This window comes from Apium graveolens, unplaced genomic scaffold (genome assembly GCF_009905375.1).
Source record: "Apium graveolens cultivar Ventura unplaced genomic scaffold, ASM990537v1 ctg2267, whole genome shotgun sequence".
In the NCBI taxonomy this organism is placed as follows: Eukaryota; Viridiplantae; Streptophyta; class Magnoliopsida; order Apiales; family Apiaceae; genus Apium; species Apium graveolens.
The window spans coordinates 16,610-24,189 of NW_027417585.1; the positions used below are offsets into that span (position 1 = coordinate 16,610).

At 42.0% G+C, this 7,580-nt stretch overlaps 1 non-coding gene across 1 annotated transcript; it reads left to right on the forward strand.

Moving 5' to 3' along the window:
- Positions 1-5,673: 5,673 nt before the first annotated feature.
- LOC141700368 (small nucleolar RNA R71) lies at positions 5,674-5,780 on the forward strand. The gene has a single exon (XR_012566312.1). It is a non-coding gene; the product is annotated as a small nucleolar RNA R71 (small nucleolar RNA).
- Positions 5,781-7,580: the final 1,800 nt, after the last annotated feature.

Here is a 7,580-nt window from a genome sequence, read left to right on the forward strand (position 1 = left end):
GGAAGTGACGATACTCATTAGTGCTGGTCTTGAAGGTCCAAACTGTTCCCGGCCTACAGAGAGTCGCACAAATCAAATCCAAGTCAAAATCCTCAGCAGTCTTCTCCTTCCAGTTCTCCTCCTCGGGCTTCCTCTCTCGCTGTCCAATCACACGGCGAATCGCCGCAGGGTGATAATCAACCGTCAGCCCTCGGACCACAGAAAACCCATTCTTTTCGGCCTTCGCGTTCACATAGAACTCGCGAACCACGCTCATCGGCACTGCTTCGGGTGACTCACAAAAAGTTATCCACCCATTCTCTGCAATCATGGGTAGCAACTCACCATCCCTCCCCGATGGTAAAAACCCTCTCTCCTTCAGAATCGGCTTCCCCAAAAGCCTAGTGTACTCCTCCTCCGCAGCTCTGTCAGTCAACCGAGGCCTAGCAGCAGTACCCTTTGATGAATCAGCAGTAGGGACTGTGCTGCTGCTATCGATAGTTCGTGCTCTCTTGGGTGCCATTGATTCTCCAATAAAAGTGTTTAAGAACTGAATTTTGGTGCTTGGGAGAGAGTTTAAGTGTAGGAAGTTTGTGGGAGATATGTAGGATATGTGTATGTATATATAGGGTGTGGAATAGGTTAAATTAGATTAGGGTTGGGGATTAAGGGTTAAAATGATGGGGTAGTGGGAACAAATCGTGGGTTCATGGGCTAAAACTGGTTTTTTTTTTATGAACTTAAAAATTTTTCTGGCAGTCGACCCCTGAGCGGTCGCTGAGCAAAGCTGAGCGGGCGCTCAGGGGGTCACTGGAAAAAAAAAATGTAGCCCCGTTTTTCTGATTTTTTTGTGTCTTTGGATAGGTTATTAACTTCTAAGGGTTCCTGTAACAACAAATCATGGGTTGCCTCCCACGCAGCGCTTCTTTTTCGTCATTAGCTTGACGTTGCGTACCTTTCTCAAGTAGTCAACAAAATGGCACTAACCACTTCTCGGTTTGCCATGTCCCCATAGTAGTGCTTCAAACGCTGACCGTTAACCTTGAATACTTGGTCCGGATCATTCTCAAAAATTTCCACCGCTCCATGTGGAAACACAGTTTTGACAATAAAAGGTCCAGACCACCTCGATTTCAACTTCCCAGGAAAAAGTCGGAGACGAGAGTTGAATAAGAGAACTTGTTGCCCCGGCACGAATAACTTAGGATGTAGCTTCCTATTGTGCCACCTCTTCACCTTTTCCTTATACATTTTGTTATTCTCATACGCTTGAAGTCGAAATTCATCAAGTTCATTAAGCTGAAGCATTCTTTTCTTACCAGCTGCATCTAAATCCAGGTTTAACTTTTTCAATACCCAGTAGGCCTTATGCTCAACCTCCGCAGGTAGATGACATCCCTTACCGTACACCAACTGCAACGGGGACATACCAAGTGGAGTTTTGTATGCTGTTCTGTAAGCCCAAACAGCTTCATCGAGCTTTAAAGACCAATCCTTCCTTGACGGACAAACAACCTTCTCTAGAATGCGCTTGATCTCTCTGTTAGACACTTCCGCTTGACCATTTGTTTGCGGATGATAGGCAGTAGCCACTCGATGATTCACATTATAACGCTGCATCATAGAAGTGAACTTACGGTTGCAGAAATGCGACCCTTCATCACTTATGATTACCCGAGGTGTTCCAAACCTTGTGAAAATCTGTTTATGAAGAAAATTTAGCACTGCCTTTGCATCATTTATCGGTAAAGCTTTGACTTCCACCCATTTTGAGACATAATTGACTGCCAGCAAGATGTACTGATTATTGCATGACGAGACAAAAGGCCCCATGAAATCGATTCCCCAAACATCAAAGACCTCGACTTCTAGCATCACATTTAACGGCATCTCATCCTTTCTCGTCAAATTTCCCACTCTTTTGCAACGATCACACCTTAAAACAAACTGATGAGCATCCTTAAACAAAGTAGGCCAGAAAAAACCTGCTTGCAGAATACGAGATGCCATCTTCTCACCACCATAGTGTCCACCATAAACCGTAGAGTGGAAGTCTCGTAATATCCCCTCCGTCTCACAGAACGGGATACATCTCCTGATGATCTGGTCAGCTCCCTGTCTAAACAAATATGGTTCATCCCACATATACCACTTCACCTCATGCAGAAACTTCTTCTTTTGAGCTGAGGTCAATTTAGGAGGCATTATATTGCTGACGAGATAGTTTAAAATATCTGCAAACCATGGTTCTTCCTCCTGAACTGCAAACAACTGCTCATCCGGAAAAGATTCATTGATTAATGTCCTATCTTGTGAAGTAGAATCAGGATTCTCGAACCTAGAGAGATGGTCAGCTACTTGATTCTCAATACCTTTTCTATCCTTGATCTCTAACTCAAATTCCTAAAGTAAAAGCACCCAACGAATGAGTCTCGGCTTCAAGTCCTTCTTGGAAACCAGATAGCGAATGGCCGCATGATCAGTGAATACTGTTACTTTAGTACCAAGTAGATAAGATCGAAATTTCTCGAAACCAAAGACTATAGCCAAAAGCTCCTTCTCAGTAGTGGTATAGTTCATTTGGGCCCCATTTAAGGTCTTACTCGCATATTAGACCACATGGAAGAGATTTTTCTTGCGCTGTCCCAGAACTGCACCTACCGCATAATCACTCGCATCACACATCATCTCAAACGGTTCTTTCCAATCTGGTGCTGTAATAACTGGTGCAGTGATCAAACTCTTCTTGAGAGTGTCAAATGCCGCCAAACATTCATCATCAAATTTGAAAGGCACATCTTTCTCAAGCAAATTGCACAACGACTTAGATATCTTTGTAAAGTCCTTGATGAATCGCCGATAAAAACCAGCATGACCAAGAAAAATACGGATTCCTTTCACAGAATTAGGTGGTGGAAGATTTTCAATGACTCCCACCTTGGCCTTGTCCACCTCCAGACCCTTGTTAGAGACCTTATGCCCAAGAATAATGCCTTCACGCACCATAAAATGACATTTCTCTCAATTGAGCACCAAATTAGTTTCCACACACCTTTTGAGTACGGTGCGAAGATTATTCAAACATTCATCATATGAATGTCCAAAGATGGAGAAGTCGTCCATGAATACTTCGACATTATTTCCAATCATGTCAGAGAATATAGCCATTATACATCTCTGAAAAGTGGCCGGTGCGCCACATAACCCAAACGAAACTCTGTGAAAAGCAAACGTGTCAAATGGACAAGTGAAGGTAGTCTTTTCCTGATCCTCTGGTGCAATACAAATCTGATTATACCCTGAATAGCCATCCAGAAGACAAAAATACTCATGACCAGCCAACCTGTCAAGCATCTGATCAATAAACAGAAGAGGGAAGTGATCCTTCCTTGTGGCTTTGTTCAATTTTCGATAATCCATGCATACTCTCCATCCTGTAACTGTTCGAGTGGGGATGAGCTCATTTTTTTCATTTTCTACCACAGTGATACCTCCTTTCTTAGGTACACGTTGTACGGGGCTCACCCACGAACTGTCAGAAATAGGATAAATGATGCCTGCATCCAGCCATTTCAGAATTTCTTTCTTCACCACCTCCTTCATGATAGGATTCAGTCTGCGCTGCTGTTCAACAGTCGGCTTACTACCTTCCTCCAGCAGAATTTTATGCATACAATATGAAGGACTTATCCCCTTGATGTCTACTATGGTCCATCCAATAGCCGATTTGAATTCTCTCAAAATCCTTAAGAGCTTGTCTTCCTCACTACCTGAAAGGTCAGATGAAATAATAACAGGTAAAGTAGATGCATCACCTAAAAAAGTATACCTCAAGTGTTCAGGTAATGGCTTGAGCTCCAAGGTAGGTGCTTCCTCTATTGATGGTTTGAGCTTTCCTTCAGCATTCTTGAGGTCAGAAGTACCAAGAGATTCAAACGGCATGTCCAGCTTTCGCTTCCAGGGAGAAGCGTTCAGATATTGTAATTTCTCGTTGCCATCTTCATCATCGCTGTCAAAATCCCCCACTAAGGCCTTTTCCAATGCATCAGACATTAGCATGCGATCGAGTTCCGAAGTAACCGCAGAATCGATCACATCCACTTTTAAGCATTCCTCATCTTCTGTAGGGAATTTCATTGCCTTGAATACGTTAAAGGTCACATCCTGATCTTGTACCCGCATCGTAAGTTCACCTTTTTGCACATCTATCAAGGTACGGCCAGTAGCCAAGAAAGGTCTTCCAAGATTATGGGAATCTTCTTATCTTCCTCAAAATCCAGAATAACAAAATCTGCAGGAAAGAAGAGCTTATCCACCTTGACTAGCACATCCTCCACTATGCCCCTTGGGTAAGTAATGGAACGATCAGCCAATTGTAGAGACATGTATGTGGTTTTTGGATCAGGCAAATCCAACTTTTTAAAGATCGACAACGGCATCAGATTAATGCTTGCTCCCAAATCACAAAGGCACTTGTCAAAAGTCAACTTGCCAATGGTGCAAGGAATGGTGAAGCTACCTGGATCTTTCAGTTTTGGCGGTAACTTTTGCTGCAGAACAGCGCTGCATTCTTCCGTGAGAGCAACGGTCTCAAGGTCATCCAGTTTCACCTTTCTTGAAAGAATACTCTTCATAAACTTCGCATAACTAGGCATTTGCTCCAGAGCCTCAGCGAAAGGTATATTGATGTGAAGTTTCTTGAACACCTCCAGAAACTTACCGAACCGTCTATCTAGCTTTTGTTGCTGTAATCTCTTAGGAAAAGGTGGTGGAGGATAGAGTTGTTTCTCCCCTGTATTACCCTCAGGCAGAGTGTGTTCAACAGTAGTCTTCCTTGGTTCCGCCGCTTTCTCCTTTTGCTTAGCTTCTTCATCTCTAATTTCAGCTTCTCCTTCTTTTGCCTTTTCAGCATCAGCAACTTTTCCAGACCTTAAGGTAATAGCCTTGACTTGCTCTTTAGCTTCCTTCCTGCCTGGTACTTCCGTGTCACTGGGAAGAGTGCCAGGTTGACGATTGAGCACTGCATTGGCTAATTGACCGATTTGATTTTCCAAGGTCTTGATAGAAACCGCCTGACTCTTGCATAACAGCTTAAGTTCCTCAAAATCAGCACTAGTAGGTGCAGCTACACTTCCCTGTTGAGGATATGATTGCCTTTGAGCATACTGCTGTGGTTGCTGGAATCCAGGTGGGTTAAACTGTTTACTCACTCCTTGCTGATATGGTGGCTGAATAGCATTCTGATTATTCCCCCAACTGAAATTTGGATGATTTCTGTTATTAGGATGATAGGTCGCTGGCACAGGCTGCTGTTGTCGCTGATAATTATTCATATACTGAACAGATTTGTTGACAAGAGAACACTGATCCGTAGCATGAGAACCTGCACAAAGCTCACAAACTATAGCTATTTGATTAACTCCATATGTAGCCAGAGAATCAACCTTCATTGACAGCGCTTGAAGCTGTGCTGCAATAGCGGTGGCTGCATCAACTTCCAGAATACCTGCTACCTTACCAGGCATCATCCTCTGAGTTGGGTTTTGATGCTCATTTGCAGCCATAGTCTCGATAAGATTATAAGCCTCAGTATAGCTTTTAGCCCATAAAGCGCCTCCAGCTGCTGCATCGAGCATGGGCCGAGATTGGGCCCCCAAACCATTATAGAAACCCGTGATCACCATCCAATCAGGCATTCCATGATGTGGACACTTTCTCAACATTTCCTTATAGCGTTCCCAAGCTTCGCACATAGATTCTGTAGGTTGCTGCGTAAACTGAGTAAGAGCACTCCTCATAGCAGCAGTCTTTGCCATTGGATAAAACTTCACCAGAAACTTTTGCGCAAGATCTTGCCATGTAGTGATGGACCCAGCTGGTTCAGAATGTAACCAGTCCTTAGTTTTGTCCCTTAGTGAGAATGGGAAAAGCCTCAGCTTGATAGCCTCATCAGTCACGCCATTATACTTAAAAGTGCTGCAGATATCGACAAAATTCCTTATGTGCATGTTGAGGTCTTCAGTCGCCGCTCCTCCAAAAGAAACAGAATTCTGCACCATCTGAATAGTGCCCGTCTTGATTTCAAAGGTGTTAGCTTGAATGGCCGGATGAAGAATGCTTGACTGAATGTCATCAATTTTTGGCCGAGAAAAGTCCATGAGAGCTGGATCAGCTTGAACAATACGATCATCCATGCTTACTGGTTCTTTCCGCTCAGTTCCTGAATCCGAATCTTCAAAATCTAACTTCTCCGGAATATCAAGAACTTCGTCTATCTCCTCAGTTGTATCTAAAGTCCTCTTGCGAGTACGAGAACGAGTTTGCATAAACGCTCGCTAAAGTACCTGAAACACAACCGGAAACAATAAGTAACTATTACGTCCTAATCACTAAGTCCTAATGACCAATGATGGTAAGTACATAAATTAAACAAATACGCCGAGTCCCCGGCAGCGGCGCCAAAAACTTGTTAGGGCGAAAATACACGCTAATATTCACGCAAGTATACGCATTCGCAAGTATTATAGAATACTTTCTAGTTCGTTCCCACAAAGACTCAGACTAATTTATTGTCTAATTAAACTCACTCACCAATGTATGATTACTTCTCAATGTTAAGACACTAACACTTAGAATTGTTGACTAAATATTAACTACAATTAACTACTTAATTAATCACTTAATTAACACTTTAAATTATCAATAATAAAACACTCATGAGATCACAACTTCATTACTACTTCCTTCAATAGTCATTGTTAATTCCTTTAGCATGTGACAATGATGATATTAATCAAATAACACGAAACTGATAGAAGCCAACTTTCATTGTACTAATACCATTCTACCAAACATCCACAATTAAGATAAAAGTTGAATAGTCATCAATTATGTTGAGTTCCTATATGTCTACAGAAATTGACAACACAATGATTTAAGCACGAGTTACTCCTTTTGATTACATAGGGCAAATAAAACTGTTAGAGTTACCCATTAATCATGCACAACGTACATGAACCTATGCTAGCATGGCAAGTTCTAAATCTCAAGATCCACCGTCGCTTCACAAGAGATTAACACCCTATCTTATATGTTCGCGACGCACATAAGACGAATACGCACAACCAATACTAGATATCATACAATCATCACACACTAAAGTATTAAACAATTAACTAAAGAATTCCATAGTAAATCCGTTGCAACCCCATGATCACGATTAGCCCATAATAGCACTTATCGTCATCATGGGTTCATATGAAATCATGATAAACAAACACAAGAAAATAATAACTAAACTAATTATATTAAATCAGAGTACGTCACAAGAGTAAATAAGTTCAAAGTAAGAAAACTAGCATCCAACGTTACAATGAAACAAGAATCACAAGAAAATATGCTTCCTCTTCGTTGCTGTGTACTAAAACGGTCTTCTTCCTTATCTCCTTCGCTCCTTGCGTAATACCACGATCCTCTCCCTTGAAAACGTCTCCACATCTACTTATATAATAGTCCCATAAAACTCAGATTACATAGAAGTGGAAGCCAAACAGAAATAGAAGTCCTAAAATAAATTATTTTTTTTTCCGACCCTGCGCGGC